Raw genomic sequence first — 17,960 nt, 5'->3', positions numbered from 1 at the left:
GGGGGGGGGTGTTCTGAGAATGCAACCTTGCAAACTTCCTCAAAATAGTACCAGTGGCCATAGCCATTGAAGAAGTGTCTACAGAGTCATATGTACAGTGTATACAATAAGTACAAAAGAAACTAAATTATTTAAAGCAGATTTTTCCACACAGGAATAAACTGTAGACAAAACATTCCTCATACTTTCACAATTAGTCAGGACAAACCTTAACATATGAGCCTGACAATTCAAAATTCCGAAAAACAAAGTTGTAGAAGCATACATCTTTTTTCTCCTGACTTATTAATATTCCCATCCTTATCAGAAATAGTAGGTTTGGAATTGTGTGTTTAGCAGCAGAAGGATTAACTAAACCTATAGCTACTGGATGAGGCCTGGTAATAGTGCATAAAAAATTAAAAGGCTGAGGAACTTTATACATCCTATCTGCCTTTTTTTAGGGGCAACTGGATGGCTGTCACGAAAATTGCAGGCAGTAACACACACATCCTTCAAAGCTGGCAGAACTGGAGGAATGGGTGCAGGTTCAGGAAATTCCTTCTGTAACAGTTCAGAGTTTTTTCTTTGAGACTGAGAAATCTCCATGTTCTCTCTCTGAAAACACTGGCACAGAAATAGTCTCAGAGAAAGAGACCTCCCCAAAGATAGTCAGAAACTGAGCACTCCTCTGAACCTGACTCAGAAATCTGAGGAGAAAACCCGATATCTGTCCCTTCATCATCCTGTCCAGATTCAGAATCTTCAAGCTCTTCAGGAAAGGAGGTATCTCTCTTTATTTTACCAGAAACTATTTTACAAGAAGGATTAACAGCCTGACTTAAACCTTGAACCAGACCTAGTAAACCACTCCTGTCTAAGGTAATTTCAGCAGGAGTAAACACGTGTTTAGTTTTCTGTTTATTTTTGACAGGAAAAAGGGGGCCAGCAGTGTTGTTAATGACAGCAGCAGCTTCCCCAAGGATGGGCACAACATTCTGACAAAACAGGGAAACCTTCCCTGTTCCATCCCCCAGCACCAACAGCAGTGACTCTCCCTTACCCACTGAGGGGACCCCAACAGCCACAGAGGACATGGCTAACCCCAGTTGATAGTGGCTGTAGGTGCTACACCAGAGGGATCTGGTGTAAACGATGAGTGGTCAGAGGTACAACAAATTTCCACAGCAGGGTCACCCACTTCCAGCTGAGGCAAATTGCTAGCCTGCTGTTGTGGCAAAGGCTGTTTGCTTAACTTCGTTTTGTGGCTGGAAGCAGGACTGACCATGAGAACAATGTTCCTGCCAACTACCACATCAATAGCAACACCTTAAGTATGCGTTAAGTGGTGAGAGACCTGGGCACACAGGTTGACAGCAACCTTACCTTTGATCACCGTGTCTCCACGGTAGTAATAAGGGCATTCTATACTGCGCATCTCATAAGTAAGAACATTGCTCCAGAAAAAAAAGAAGTTCTAACCTCCCTGTACTCTTCCCTCATCAGGCCAGTAATTGAGTACAACACCCCCCCCCCTTTGGTATGTACCTTTTCAAGCACCTGCAGCAATTAGAGAGACCACAAAGGTTCCTCACAAGGAAAATTCAAGGTCTTCAGTATCTGTCCTATGTGGATTATCTGAAATCACTGTCACTTTATTCTATTTCATACAGACTACTCAGAGGTGATCTCTGCCTTGCATATAAGGCAATCTCTGATCTTGCTTTATTGGAAATGCTGCATATCCACAAGTCAAATGGTACATGGGTTACTCGCTCTAAAGATCTTAACCTGGTTGTTGTTGTTTTTCTTTTGGCTTTTTCCGGTTAGGGGTTGCCACAGCAGAACTCTGGTCCGCTAATGATTGGTAATGGATTTTTATGGTGCAGAGGTGCCGGCCTAATGCCCAACCTTCAATGAAGGCACTCCCATTCACGCATGTCTTTTGAATGCCACTCGACCGTGGGGAAGATATGCAGGCTCCACACAGAAGACGCTCCAGCCGAGAATCGAACGGGAGAACCTCTTGCTGTGAGGTGACAATGCTACCGCTGCACCACTGCGGCTTCCAAAGACCTTAACCTAGTATGTGACGTTAATAAAACCCACTGAAGGGCCAGATTTGTCTCCCAGCGGTTACCACACCTTTGGAACAGACACCCACTTCATGTCAAACAGAGCATCTCATTGGCTCTCTTAAAACACAATCTGGATGTTTGGCTGGGTAACTGTAATTTCACCCCATGGGTTCCACCTGTGTCCCTCTTGGAGAGCAGCAATAGGTGCTGATCATGGAAATAAGGGCTGAACTTGGCTAGGCTTGTAAGGGCCCTAGGGCCATTAGCCTAGTAACTTCCTGTGATCCTATGAACAAATTGTTCTATAGTTAAGCCTCTTTTCCAGGGAAAACAAGTAACAAATGTTGGTAAAAACAAAGTATTTGAAAGTCACCCTTTTCCACAGACAAACACAGTAAAATACACTTTAAAACACTTCGACAGCCCCACAAAGTAAAATAAACACAATTTCTCCACAGAAAAAGAAATGTTTTAAGTTATTTTAAACAACTTTTAAACTGACAGGAAAAACCAGCACTCCCATTGAAAAGTACAGCACAGCCTCACGATAGTCTGTTAAAAGTCCATACCTCTCAACTGTCCCTGATTTCCAGGGACGGCCCTGATTTTGACTCAAATTCTAACTCTGTCCCACTTAATCCCTCCTAAAACTAATGACTTTTGGAGGAAAGGTGGTGAATTACATGTAATGAATAATGACAGCAATTAAGAGTTATAAACTTCATTTATCTCAGAAAATGTGTATTAATTCATATGCTCCGAGTCTGTCAATGTGTCAAGTCAATGGCACTAATATTTTAAATGTGTCCCTGATTGTCCCTGATGTTATCATGACTTGTCCCTGATTCAGTTGATATTTGTCCCCAATCGTTTGAGACGTCTGGTTAAAACACAAAAGTCTAGTTTTAAAATAATTTTCCTGAAGAGGAAATTATCAATAATAAAAATATATATATTAAAAGAAGTCTATGGGCAAATGATGAAAAAAATAAGTTATGTCCTTACCATAACGTTCCATGTGAGTTGTTCATCTCGCCTTTTTGTTCTTACACATGGGTTCGGAGCCAATCCCTCAGCTCCGAGTCGGCCGCTTTTCAAGCTCAAACTCTCAGAGAAGCTCGAGACCCATTATATATCCCGTGATGCTCTACTGTAAACCCCAGATCTAGTACGCTGCACCCGAAGACAGCCTAAAAAAAATAAGTACTGCAGTACCTACCTATCTAGGTACCTCTAGATTTTCAGAAAGGAAAACAGTCTGTCTTAAGGAGACAAGCTGACAAGACCAACCAATCCACCAAGACAACCATTCTTCTCACTAGGAGGGGGAAGGTGGGAGGGAATGTAAGAACAAAAAGGCGAGATGAACAACTCACATGGAACGTTATGGTAAGGACATAACTTCTTTATGTGAAGTTGTTCTATCTCACCGTTTTGTTCTTACATGTGGGTAGTGTCCCAAGTACCCTAATCCTGAGTGGCTCAAGGGAGAACATTCCTGAGCACAGTGGAACCAAAGGAAGCCCTGTCCCTGGAGGCCCTGTCCACTTTGTAATGAGTGATAAACGTACGAGGTTTGGACCAAGTAGAGGCTGCACAGATGATATCCAAGGGTAAACGGGCTGCATGAGCTAATGACGTAGAAACAGCCCAGGTAGAATGGGCTTTGACATTAGTCGGTAATGGCTGGTTAGTGGAGGAATAAATGAATTTAATGCAATCAGAAAGCCACTAAGATAATGTGATTTTTGATACCACAGAACCTTTCTTGTTCTCTGCGTAAGAGACAGAGAGTTGATCAGATTGTCTGAAGTCTTTCGTTCTGTCCAAATAGAATCTCAATTCCCTGTGAACTTCAAGCTTGTGTAACATATATTCCAGTCTGTTGGTATAGTGTCTGAAAAAGGTTGGGAGCTCAATGGACTGATTTAGTTAGTTTCTGAACAGACCTTAGGAAGAAAGGTAAGATTTGTCCTGAGGGACACCCTATCAGGGTGGAAGATCAAATATGAGGGCTTGGAAGATAAGGCGTGGAGTTCAGAGACCCTACGTGCAGATGTAATGGCTACCAGAAATATTGTTTTCCAGGACAGAAACTTCAAATCACAAGATGATGCAGGTTCGAAGGGGGAAAGCATCAATTGGGATAAAACAAGATTCAAATTCCAGGGAGAGACATGGTGTCTGATAGGTGGTCTGAGATGGTAGGTACCTTTCAAAAAAGCCTTACATAGTCTGTGGGACATGATGTTAGACCCGTTAAACCCTACATGAAAGTTGGAAATGGCAGCCAATTGAACCCTTATGGTGGCAGCTGCTGCGCCATCATAGAACAAGGAGGGCAAGAACTTTAATATGGTATGAATAGGTGCAACATATGGGTCAACATCGTGGTGAGAAGCCCAGTGAACAAATCATTTCCATTTGCTATTATATAGCTTCCTGGTTGATAGTTTATGAGAAGAAACTATAATATGTTGGACCACGGGAGACAAATCTTGAGACCTGGCTAATATGGGAATTGGAGCAGCCAAGCTGTCAGTTTTAGGAAGATGAGGGAGGGGTGAAGAACTCGCAATGAATGAGTCAGAAGGTCTGGCACTGGGTCCAGAATCCATGGTTCTTCCACTCGATACTTTTGTAAGAAGGGGAACCAAATGACGATGCCAAGATGGGGCTATCAGAATAACAGTCCTTCCCAGACTTTTGGCTTTCTGAATGAATTTATGAATTAGGGGAATTGGCGGGAAGGCATACAGGAGGCCCGGGGGCCAATCGTGTACAAGCACGTCCCTCAGGTTGCTCCCCGGTGGGGGATAAAAGGCAAAGTAGCTGCTGCATTTGGCATTCATCGGAGATGCAAACAGATTGCAGAAAGGCTGGCCCCACCTGCGGAAAATCTTGTCCGCCACCTATTGTTTGAGAGACCACTCATGAGGCAACAGGATGGCCCTGCCCAATTTGTCTGCTATCACGTTGGATGACCCCGGGATGTGCGTTGCTATTAGAATGCTTCTGGTGGATACAGCCCACTGCCAAATTCTTAGGGTCTCTCGGCATAAGGGATACGATCTGGTTCCCCCTTGCTTGTTGATGTACCAGACTACTGACATGTTGCCCATCTGAATTGCAATTGTCCCTGGAGGAAGACAGTCGTGAAAGTGTTGCAATGCCAGGAACACCGCTCTCAGCTCCAGGACATTTATGTGCAAATGTGATTCCATGCTTGACCAAGTACCTTGGACAGTCTTTCCCTGAAATAGCCCCCCCACACCCTATCAGGGAAGCATCCGTGGTCGCTGTGGCTGTGGGTTGGGGAAGAACAAGGGGACGTCCGACTACTATCTGGTTGCTGTTCAGCCACCAGTTGAGATCCTTCTTGCAAAGATTTGTTAACAGAATCTCGTGCGACATGGGCAGTTGTTGGTAAGACCATTGTGTGAAGAGTAACCACTGGAGTATGCGCATGTGCATGCATCCCAATGGGACTGCTATTAGCGTGGCTGCCATTGTGCCTAATAGCTTCAGTATCTGGGATGCAGGAGCTTTGTTTTGGGTCAACAGACTGGACAACTGACTTCTTAGAGATAAGATTCTTGTTTGAGGCAACCTGATCCTTGAATCGATAGTGTCTAGCTCTGCTCCTATAAAGGTAATAAGCTGTGAGGGCGATAACGCAGATTTTTCGAAGTTTAAGGTTATGCCCAACTGGGAACACAGGCTGATAGTGTAGTCTCTTGACAGAATTAGTTGATGCCTGGAGGTGGCGGTGAGGAGCCAGTCGTCCAGATATGGAAACACCCGGAATCCTAAATGTCTCAGGAGAGCCATGACCACTGCCATACATTTGGTGAACACTCTGGGGGCTGTGGTGAGACCAAAGGGCAGGGCTCTGAATTGGTAATGACTGTCCCCCAGCCGGAAACGCAAGTGATCTCTGGATAATCTGGCCATTTTGATGTGGTAGTAAGCATCCTTGAGATCTATAGAGCACATCCAATTGCCCGTTTCTAGGAACGGAAGTATCGATTGAAGCGTGACCATCTGGAACTTTTCCTTCTTGACAAAGGTGTTGAGTTTGCTGAGGTCATATATGGGCCTCCAGTCCCCTGTTTTCTTTGGAACTAAAAAGAACCTTGAGTAAGTTCCGAATCCTATCTGGTCCGCTGGGACTGGCTGGATGACTCTTTTGTCTAGCAGGTTTTGAATCTCTATGGCTGCTAGTTTTCGCAGACTGGGTGGAACGTCTGGAATACTTGTACACATGGGAGGGCATTTTGAAAAGGGGATGTAGTAACCTCTGGAAATGATGCTTTTTACCCAAGAATCCATTGTAATGTTTAGCCAGGCATTTGGGTATAAAGCCAAGCGACCCCCGACCGCCTCCAGAAAAGGACAGCCGGGCTTCCTTTCAGGAACGCTGATAGGGTTTGCCAGAGAACTGCTCTCTGTCACCCTGATTTTGCGGACCCCCTCTGCCGTTTGGATGACATCTTCCGTTTTTATCCCCTCCTCTGCCCCTAGAAGGGGTATCCATAGGTGTGTTTTGGAAAGCTCCTTGGGGCTTTCGAAACCACATTTTTTCACTTCGTTGCCCTTTGGGGTATGGTCTAGTTGGAGTGGAAAAATGGACTCCTACAGCAGACAGAGTCTTTCCTTCTTGTTCACACCTAGTAAGTGTCTCCTTAACTTTAGGTCTGAACAAGGCGGAACCATCGAATGGGGTATTGACGAAGGAAGACTTGAAGGCTTCCGCAAAGGAGCAAAGGTGCATCCAGGACTGTCTCCAAAGAGCTATCTCTGAACCTGCTGCCCTACTCGATCCATTGGCGGCATAAGAAATGAGCCGCATGGATGAGTTGACTATAGAATTGAGAGTGTTGAGTTGTGCAGTCACTTTCTCCAAAACTGCATCAGCTGTGTTACCCTGTTGAGTATCTCCCAGCTCTTTGAGGAGATCTCATTGAAGGCAGGTAAAATGGGTCAGGTAGTTGAGCGATCTCATGGAAAATGCCGCAGAACTAAATATGCGTTTCCCATACCTGTCCATCGTCCTAGAATCCCTATTAGGAGGATGGACAGAAGAAGAGGTTTCCGACATCTCTTTCTTGGTGGCTGCCACCACCACCATGGCATCAACCGGGACTCCCTTGGTTAAGAAAGGCCTTATCAGCGGGGGAAGTAATGAACTTGTTGGGCCTCCGAGGGACCAGTTCAACTGAATCAGGGGACTCCCACACCCTTCGAGCAACCAGGTCCATTAGTTCGTCGAAGGGAGGAGTAACCCAGGAGGTGGATGGTTGAGACCCAAAGGCCTTCAGGAGTACTGACTCGTCCTCAGTAGGGGCAAGGGACTGCCAATCACCCCTCTGCATTAAGATCTCCAATATGTCTGCAAATGAGACATCCTCAGAGGGGGATCGTGGGGACCTTTCTGATTCCTCCAAGTCGGTATCCGATGTCAGGAATTCCTGTGGGGAATCCAAGTGCCTCCTCTTACACAGTCTCTTCCTAGGTACTTCATCGGTGGGAGCGTCCGGTGAAGGCCCTATAGAGGAGGGGCCACCCAATGGGGATACCTGAGGCTCTGGGTCTCGACGCTTGGTAGGGGCTTGTGGGGAAGAGACAGAACGAGGCCCTTTAGGGGGAGGAGAAGAAAGATCCGAGGAGGTAGTGGTCTTAGAAGACATGACCTTCCTCATGGCATCGAAGGCACCAGAATCCCGGTCTGAGAAGTCTGTCGGCTCTGAAGAAGCTGGCAGCCCTCCCCAAGCCAAGACCCCGTGCTCCAATCCAGAAGATGGAGCCGAACCCACCTGCGCCAAAGCCCTGAGGGGAAAGGTCGGAACCGAAGTCTCGGTCCGACTCTCCGTCCCAGAGCCAGTGAGGGAGTGTCGGCACCGAGACTCCCCAGTCGGGACTGAGGAAATCAAGGTCAACGGAGCCGAGGGAGCTGGATCAAAACTCAGCTCCGAGGGTTCTACCAACATTGGTTCTGTCTGTCCCGGCTCTGAGGGTTCGATTGGCTTCAGAGGAGGAGGAGAAGAAATTAGGGCTGGAATTTCAGGCTTCGAAGCCGAGTGGCTCGAAGCAGAAAGCATTTTGGCCAGGGCCAGGTTCTCTAGCAATCTCTTAACCATGCGGTCCAGGTCCACATTGGATAACCTAGAAGAATGGGTCGAGGGATGGGTCGAAGGAGCCAAAGACGGCACCGATTGAAGAATCGGAGACTGAGGAGTCTCCAACACCGGATCCACAACTGGGCTCTGAGGTAACGGATCGAGACAAGGCTCCAAGGGCTGTGGAGCCGATGATCGAACCATACTAGAGGAGCTCGGAGCCGAGGACTTGGGCTCCGAGGACCCCTTGGATGACTTTGACCCCTTCGAAGCCTTGGATGAAAGGTTGGTCTTGTCCAGCACAGCCTGAAAATCAGGCTTCAGGAGTCCCCTATCCACCAGCTTCCTGCGCCTTTCTAGAAGAACCCTGGCACTAAAGGAGTGGCAGATAGAGCACACTTCCTGCAAATGAACAGATCCCAAACAGTACACACAGGTGGCGTGGTTGTCCATCACAGACATTTTTTGACCACACTCACACCTTTTGAAGCCAGACTTTTGCTTCTCAGACATTTTTTTGAAGAGAGGAAAAAAGTATATAACTATATATGTATATAAAAATTCAGATCCCTGAACATTGAGTATTAAAACAACAGTTATTAAACTATGTTTTATCAGTTTAACTCTCTATAGAAGAAGCTACATTTTAACTAATCTAACTAATTTTAAACTAATTCCAACTACCACTAATAAAAGCACACACAAAGGAGCTGACCGAGCCCTGTCACGCCCAAAGCTAAGAAGGCCTAGACAAACAGCCGAAGAAAACACTCCAAAGTATTCTAAACTACACGCTAATGTAAGAACAACGAGAGTTACACTGGCCCGAGCTTGCTCCGATGAGTCTTGTAGATCCGTTGCAGCAGCAAACTAGATCTGGGGTTTACAGTAGAGCATCATGGGATATATACTGGGTCTCGAGCTTCTCTGAGAGTTTGAGTTTGAAAAGCGGCCGAGGGATCGGCTCCGAACCCACGTGTAAGAACAAAATGGCGAGATAGAACAACTTCACATCATATATTTCTTATCATGCCAAGAATTACTGCACCTCCCAAAGCTACCTGTAGCAAAATAAGTACTCATTCCTATTTTTTTTTTAATCCTTCCCTGCCCTCGTGGGAGCAGTTATCCTGATTCCTTTGGAAATTTAAATCTGTCCCATAATGCTCTATTAGAGCAGAGATTCTGAGAACAAGTAACCCTACCATTTGTTCTCGGACTACACTTTGTTTCACTTAGAATGGAACACCTGAAAAAAAATGCCAAGTTTGAGAGCCTGCGATGATGTATCACTGACTGATCTGCACTATGTTTTACAAATGTTCCTACTGATGTACTACACATTCTTTGAAAGAAGCTTGCAAAAGTGTCAAATTACTGAGATAAAAAAAACGACTTTTTACAAAGAGCAGTTCTGCAAGTTTCAGGGCCTGGCCAAGTTACTCCTCCCATCTCCTCTCCTTCAACGAGCTAGAGTCTCACATTTCCAGCTTGGCTAGATTCAACTAATTAGTCAACTTTACATAATAGACATCAAACAAATCACAGCCCTGTGCTACTAAAACTTTTCCCTCATACGTCTCTTCACTTCTGAATACCATTTCCCATGAATTATTTCTTTAAAACACACACACATATACATCAGTCTGTCCATTTCTTGAAATGTACACAGTAAAATACTTGACTGGATTTGCATTCTAGCTGCTCACTTGGTTATCTTTGCTTAGTTATTATGTTATAGCATAACCTGAACTATGGTATTTAATGCCAATATTTACATAATAATGAAACAGTTCTCGGTTTCTTCTTAACAATGACCTCTCAAGTCTGTGATGTGACCCAGTAATTTGTTACTATTGCTTTATGAAGTTTGTCTTAGTTGTATAGTAATGTCTTTCGGCTTTTTCCGGTTAGGGGTTGCCACAGCAGAACTCTGGTCTGCTAATGATTAGCAGTGGATTTTTACAGTGCCGAGTTGCCAGCCTGATACCCAACCCTCAAAGAAGGCACACTCATTCACTATTGCCACATGTCAGCTCAGGACACCACAGATGTTGCAGCAAGCCCAGTGCATTCACACCGCTATCCCCCAAGTAAAGCTTCAAGCCAGGCTCAGTCCAGCTTTTCTCCACAGTTCTGTTACTCCATATAAGCAATAATTACACAGACACACATACACAAACATATGGATGTGGAGGCTTATAGTTTGTCATGTAAGGAGAGGTATTTTTGGATTTGTATATTTGTTTTGGGACACTGCATACACGTAATATAGAAACCACATATATAGTAATTTTCTGATGTGCGCAACATAATACATTGCAAAAATAGCACTTTTAAGATTCTATTTTGTCACATCCCTTTCTCAACCTTCCTGATGTCAGAGTATGTACACTGTCATGATGACTTATTCTTCGGAGGGTACGGAAGTCACCTGTGCCATAATGTATGCTTGTGCTATAATGTACTTGAGTTTCCATTTTATGTAGCTCAGTGTGTTGAGAAATGCATTTGTTGTTCAGTTTTGTACACACAGATCACAGTTTGAATCCAGAGAGTGGTACTAACATGTCTGAATATTTACAGACAAGTAATCCTGAATATGTGTACAAATAGTCAGGTAGTGTTAACAGATATTTTAAACCTCAAAATGCACTCTCTTGAGGCACTCCTAAAAATGGAGAACATCGATATCTGTGCAGTAACTGAGACCTGGTTCAAGGTTCCAGAGAGCACCCCTGCAATACCAGGCTACAACTCTTACCACACTTTTCGGCCACCAAACCAGGACCAAAACACTAAAGGTGGAGGAGTGTCCATATTCACCAAGGATATTCACAACACCAGGCTAGTTGACCAACACAATGCATCTGAAATTCTCCAGGTGCAACTAACACTAGGTAAGACTGCAATCCAAATTGTAGTTTGCTACAGATACCCCACCATGCCCCAAGATTCTCACTACACCTTTCTAAACATACTGGAAAATATTAAGATACAACCAAACACCCTAATACTGGGTTATTTCAACTACCCTGCCATTAACTGGGAAAACTAATCGTGTAGCAACACCTTTGCCCAACGGTTCTTGGAATTCATAAATTCCAATGCCCTGGATCAACTAATCCTTAGTCCAACCAGGGGCTCCAATATCCTAGACCTGGTCATTACCAACATGGGAAATTGATGCTCCACACCTATGGTCACCCCCTCGTTGGTCAGGTCTGACCATAAGCTAATCACCCTTGACATCCACATCCCACCCCTCCCAGTAAGGAAACCTCCGTAAAAAACTTCTCCAAAGCCAACTTCATGCTACTCAAGTCAAAAGTGACAAACTTCATGACACCTATGCAGACGGGAACTGAAAGTTCAATTGCTGAATCCTACACTAAGGCACTGTATGAGCACATCCACTTGTGCATGAATCGTGCCATCCCCAATAGAACCAAGATGCTCTCCTCCAAAAAAAGGAAGCCAATCTGGTGGTCCCTTGCCATAAACAAACTTTACAACAAAAGGAAGAAACTGTTGCAGAAAAGAGGAAAATCCCAGGATGCAAAAAACTCCCTTACCAGCCTCAGTAAGAAGCCGAGATCACTCATAAAATCCTCCAAAGCTAGTTACGAAAATAAAATTGCCAGATTCCAAAGACAACCACAAGGCATTCTATAGCTATGTCAAGAATCTAAATGGCAATGCTCAGATCTGCTCTGAGCTACAACAGAATGGCATTAAATATACTGATCCCAAGGATATTGCCAATATTCTGGCAGATCGATTCAGTGCAAACATCACCCCCCTCACCCCCTAAAGGGCCCATCTCAATACCAAAAGATTGCCAAATTCTGGTAATAACGGCCACACAGGTAAAAAAAAACACACTCTCCAAAGCTAAAATACAGCATCCATGGGACCAGACGACATCCCAGGCTGTGTACTATATAAATTACAAAATGAACTGGCACCTCACCTAAGTGTCATGTTTAATCATAGCCTCGCCTCAGGCTTCATGCCCATTGACAGGTGCACAGCTACAGTTAGCCCACTCCACAAGGGGAGATCCACCTTGGATCCCGAAAACTAATGCCCTATCAGTCTGACGAGCCTGATCTGCAAGGCCATGGAATGCATTATCATGGAACTTATAAACAAAGACATTGGCAACTTTCAAACACTGAACCCCACGCAGTTTGGGTTAGTGAAGGGCCAATCTTGTCTCCTGAACCTGATTAACTTCTTTGAATCAGTCTCCAGAGCAGTGGACAAGGGTAAGGTGGTCCACACAGCCTATCTGGACCTCACCAAGGCTTTCGACACCATCCCCCACTCTGGAATCATAGATAAACTTATTAAGCTGGGCATTAATCCTTACTTCACTCGATGGGTTGCCAACTGGCTTACTGACAGAACCCACACTGTAAAAGTAGCAGACTCCAAATCCAGCTCCAGACAAGTGGAGTACCTCAGGGTTCAGTCCTGGGACCGCTGTTGTTTGGCATCTACTTCTCTGAAGTACAGGCCAAAACTAAGGGACTCTGGCTAACAAAGTTTGCAGATGACTGCAAACTGGGAGCCATTATTGAATCCACAAATGATGTGGATATTCTACAAAAGGGCCTTACAGAAACAGATGCTTGGTGCCAGAGCCATGGACTCAAGCTCAATGCCAAGAAATGTATAGTTATCCCCTTTGGGAAAAAACATGTACCCATGAATTACCACATAGGTGGCAGTACACTAAACACTGAAAGTGTGATAAGAGACTTAGGGACACAGGTGGACAGTGGTCTCACCTTCGATAACCACATCGCCACAACAGTCAGAAAATCCTTCTATGTGGCACACCTCATCACTAAGGGCTTTTCATCCAGAAAAAAGGAGGTCATTGTCCCACTGTACTCATCCCTCATTAGACCCATTATAGAATACAACTCCCAATTTGGTATGTACCTCTCAAGACATCTGCAACAACTGGAAAGGCCGCAGAAATACTTCACTAAAAGAATCACAGGCCTAAAGCAGGTGCCCTATGCTGGCCGTCTAAAAAAATGCCACCTATACTCTGTCGCATATCGTCTACTCAGAGGCGATCTCTGCTTAACATACAAGGCCATGTCAAACCCAGAGCTGTTGGACATGCTCCACTTAAAGAAATTGCAATCCCTCAGAGCCACACGCTCCAGGGATCTAAACCTTGTCATCACAATGAATAAAACATGCTGGAGAGATATGTTCCTGACCTAGAGACTCCTCAGACTCTGGAACAGACTGCCCATACACGTCAAGCAGAGTGCCTCTTTGGCACTCTTCAAAAGGAACCTTGATGATTGATCGGGAGATAGGAAATTCACCCCGGGGATCACGTCAGTTGCCCTGCTAGACAAGGGTCCAGGGAAGCAAATACTGTGAGAAGAAATAGCCAGGGAATTGTTATGGCTAGGCTAGGGCCAATAGCCTAGTACCAACCTATGAACATATGGTTACATGAACCAGTACTTACTTGGCAATGTGATTTCCAATGATGCCCTAACAGTACTTGTAAAATCAGAAGACAATCAAAGTCATTGAACAGATACTCTAAAGAATATATTAATTGTTAATTCACTACATATCAACATTCTGTAAATGTACTCTTTTTTTAACCATTCTGCTCTTTTGCCACATTCTAGGAAGTACATCCCCCTGAGATGTTATTTACTAGGCATGCTGATATCTGTGCCAGATGCTATATAGGTTGCATCAGGAATGCACCCTCATATAATCAAACTTTAAAAAGATGACTTTCACAGCTGTAAACAACACATGGTTTTATTTTTTGGGAAGCTGATATAAGTATACAGAAAGGCATTTTATATATATATATATATATATATATATATATATATATATATACACACACACAAGTGAATTTATCAGATTTTCTATATGAACCTACACAGCAAACTTGTGTGTGTGTGTGTATAAAATTAAATAAATGTGTATTTTTGTGTGTGTGTGTGTATATACAGAGGGTAGTTCTTTTGGCCCAGTGCTCATTTGCTTGACATATAAAAAGTGCAACTTTGTTTTAGTGAACACTGGATTTGCCGAACATGCACTTTCCAGTTTTGGTTACGGTGAGCTGTACATGAAGAAGCTCAAGTGCATCATATTGCTTGGCCCACCTTGAAGTGTGATGCAGATAGAGACATCTCAACCCTTCGTCCCTTTCTGTGTAGTAGGTGATCTAAATGTGCGACAGGCATTATAGCCCTGCCCTGCTCTGCTGGTGTGCTGTCTGCAGCTTTGAACCATGTCTCAGTAACTATAAAGACATGAACCATGTATAACTACACAGACATGAACCATGTCTCAGTAACTATAAAGACATGAACCATGTATAACTACACAGACATGAACCATGTCTCAGTAACTATAAAGACATGAACCATGTATAACTACACAGACATGAACCATGTATCAGTAACTATAAAGACATGAACCATGTATCAGTAACTGCACAGACATGAACCACATCTCAGTAACTGCACAGACATGAACCACGTCTCAGTAACTACACATACATGAACCATGTCTCAGTAACTACAGACATTAACCATGTATCAGTAACTACACAGACATGAACCACGTCTCAGTAACTGCACAGACATGAACCACGTCTCAGTAACTACACAGACATGAACCATGTCTCAGTAACTACACAGACATGAACCATGTCTCAGTAACTACACAGACATGAACCATGTCTCAGTAACTACACAGACATTTATATTCTGCAGAGTGAGGAGAGCTTGCAGAGTGGAAATACATTATCTTCTAATTGTTTTTGTCATTTTCCTTGAAGAAGGTAGAATGCTACTCACTGCAGGGCTCATACCTGCCTGGGACAAATAGTTGAAGAGCTCCATCATGTCTCTCTTCATACATTTCAGGGAGGTACATCTCTGTTCATTTATGCCCACATGGACCATTACTAAATCAGACTGGTGCTTGTGGTTCAGTGACTTGCATGCCCCTGATAGACAACTGACCATAACCCTACCCTTGTTCAATGTGGTGAATGAAACATCAGTGTGTCTCACAATGGAGTCTACTGTGACCAAAATATTGGATTGTAAGGTTGTCTGCCTTATGGGCTTAGACATGAAAACACTGTGAGATGCGGTTGAATGTGTCATGGTGGGTGTTCCACCAGTAATGTGTTTTGGAGTTTGCTGAAGATAGTTATTGTAATTTCTGTGTCTCAGAGGTCTTTGAGAGTTAGGTAGTGAACTTTTAAGAGCCACTGCAATTTTAGACATTTTCACATGAGTCCCAGGGAGAAAAGTTCCACAAATAAAAGAACAGAAAATACATATACATGTGTAAAAATTGACATCACATTACAATATACTGTAAATACATAGATTAATGCAAATTAATGCACATACCACATGTATAATTATACACATATACCATAATTAAAACAAGATAAATACAATATCATGCAGTACTGAAAGGTACTGACATAAGTGCGACAGTTCATTACTCACTCATAAAGCAAATGTCAGAGTGGAAAAGTTCAAATGGTGGATAAGGAGGAGGAGAGAAAAAGAGGGAAGACTTGAGCAAAGGTACTGTTAGAACTGATAACTGGGTTATATATGGGAGGCAGGAGAAATGATTACAACCAAAATTATGAGTGAGAAATGAAACCAAGGACAAGGAAGATAGGAGGTATATAGGAATTAGAAGAGAAGGAGGTAACATTTTAAATGGGAGAGCAGCAAGTTCAAAGCCAGGAGTCAGACAGGCATTATTTTAGTTGCAGCTTACATAAATGAATGTTGTGCAGCGATCATATTCCAGTGTGAATATAGACTTAGAATGCAGCTTTTGTTAGGCTTATATATATCAAGCAGATTTTTGTCAGAAGATTGAAGGTGACGACTTGGGAGGTATTTGCCCCACAGACTCCCTTATTTAAATATTCTAATAGTGCAGTCACACAACAGTGGAGAAAAAAAAAAGTCAGTCATTGTTTCCATTTAAATATAAAACACAACATTAACACTCTGCAGACCTTATAATTTTTATTCAGTCCTGATTCAGTCAAATGAGACTGTTAGTTTTTTTCAGTCCACAGTCGTTTAGTGAAACGTGATTTGGTCAAAAGAACCAGTACCGTATATGAATGTATGTATACAAATCTCTTGTATATTTTACTGTTTGTCTTTTACTGTTGAGATTTATCTGTGCATGTGAACCTTACAGATCATGGTCTATATATATGTGTATATATCCATCCATCCATCTATCTACAACCGCTTTTTCCCATTATTGCACATGGGGTCGGGGTGTCACTTCAACAGTGACAATCATCTAGAGCCAAAGTTTAAACTGCTGGGTGGCTAGCCTTGCCACAGTAGTTCATTCACACCACACACTCACACCTATGGCTAATTTAGAGTGTCCAATCTACCTGCTGCATGTCTTTGAAATGTGGGAGAAAAACGGAGCACCCAAAGGAAACCCACATGAACACAACAAGGGCAAACAGTCTATTCACAGAAGGCACCCCAGCCAAGAATTGTACCAGGTGAAACTCTTCCTGCAAGGTGATAAAGCTATCTGCATTGCAACTGTGCTGCCTAGAGAGAGATAGAGATGATGTATGATAGCCTGAGTAAATCTCTACAAATTTCCATTGTGAGAGATACAATGCTTTTCTAGATGTTTCGATGCTTCTAGAATTCCAAAAGATGATGACATTATATTTTGTCCCTTTTACATTGCTGATGCTCATTGTGATTGTACTTTTCTTTCCTTGGATGTAAGATGGATGACTAGACATCAGACAGCACAATTAAGACAGTGGCAGAGGTCATGGCTAGCTGTGGTATAACTGTCAGACCATTACATTTTGCCAAACCTCTTCTTCCATTGTCTTTTGTTCAAAACCTAAGCAACACTTAGGAGTACTGATGTTTGCAGCCCCCTTTCAGATTGTATGACTGACATTTCCTGAAGCATCACTCCCTGCCTATCAGAAGCAGTCAGGTTCATTGTTATTCATAGGTTCATAGGTGTGCACTAGGCTAATAGCCCTGGAGCCTTTACAAGCCTAGTCCATAGAATTACCCTGGCATCGTGCCACCCGACTTTAGTTCCTAGTGCCTCTGTTGAGCAGAGCCACAGGAGTGATCCCCAGGGTGAATTTTCTATTTCCCATCCACTCATCAAAATTTCTGTTGAAGAGGGCCAGTGAGGTGCTCTGCTTGACATGTATGGGAAGTCTTTTCCATAGCATGGGCAGTAGTCTCTGGGTAATGAACCTGTCCCTCCAGCATGTTCTGTTGACTGTGGTAATGAGGTTGAAGTCTCTGGAGCATGTGGTGCAGAGGGATTGGGATTTCTTTAGCTGTGGGATTTCTAACAGAGCTAGGTCAGACATGGCTTTCTAAGTCAAGCAGAGATCGCCTCTAAGCAGGCGATATGAGACAGAGAATAGTTAGAGTTTTTTGTCTGTCCATATAAGACAAGTGTTTAATACCTAGGATCCTCTTTGTGAGGTACTTTTGCAGCCTCTTCAGTTGTTGCAGGTGTCTAGTGAGGTACATGCCAAATGGGGCAATGTACTCGACGACTGGCCTAATGAGGGAAAAGTAGAGGGAGACAATGACTTCTTTCTTTCTGGATGCAAAACCCTTAATAACGAGATGTGCCACATAGAAGGACTTTCTGACCACAGTGGCAATGTGGTGGTCAAAAGAGAGGTTACTGTCAACCTGTGTTCCCAGAT

Source organism: Protopterus annectens, chromosome 6.part0, assembly GCF_019279795.1.
Source record: "Protopterus annectens isolate FY-2018-M chromosome 6.part0, PAN1.0, whole genome shotgun sequence".
Classification (NCBI taxonomy): domain Eukaryota; kingdom Metazoa; phylum Chordata; order Ceratodontiformes; family Protopteridae; genus Protopterus; species Protopterus annectens.
The sequence above is the reverse complement of the archived record's forward strand: the minus strand, read 5'-3'. Positions refer to the sequence as shown.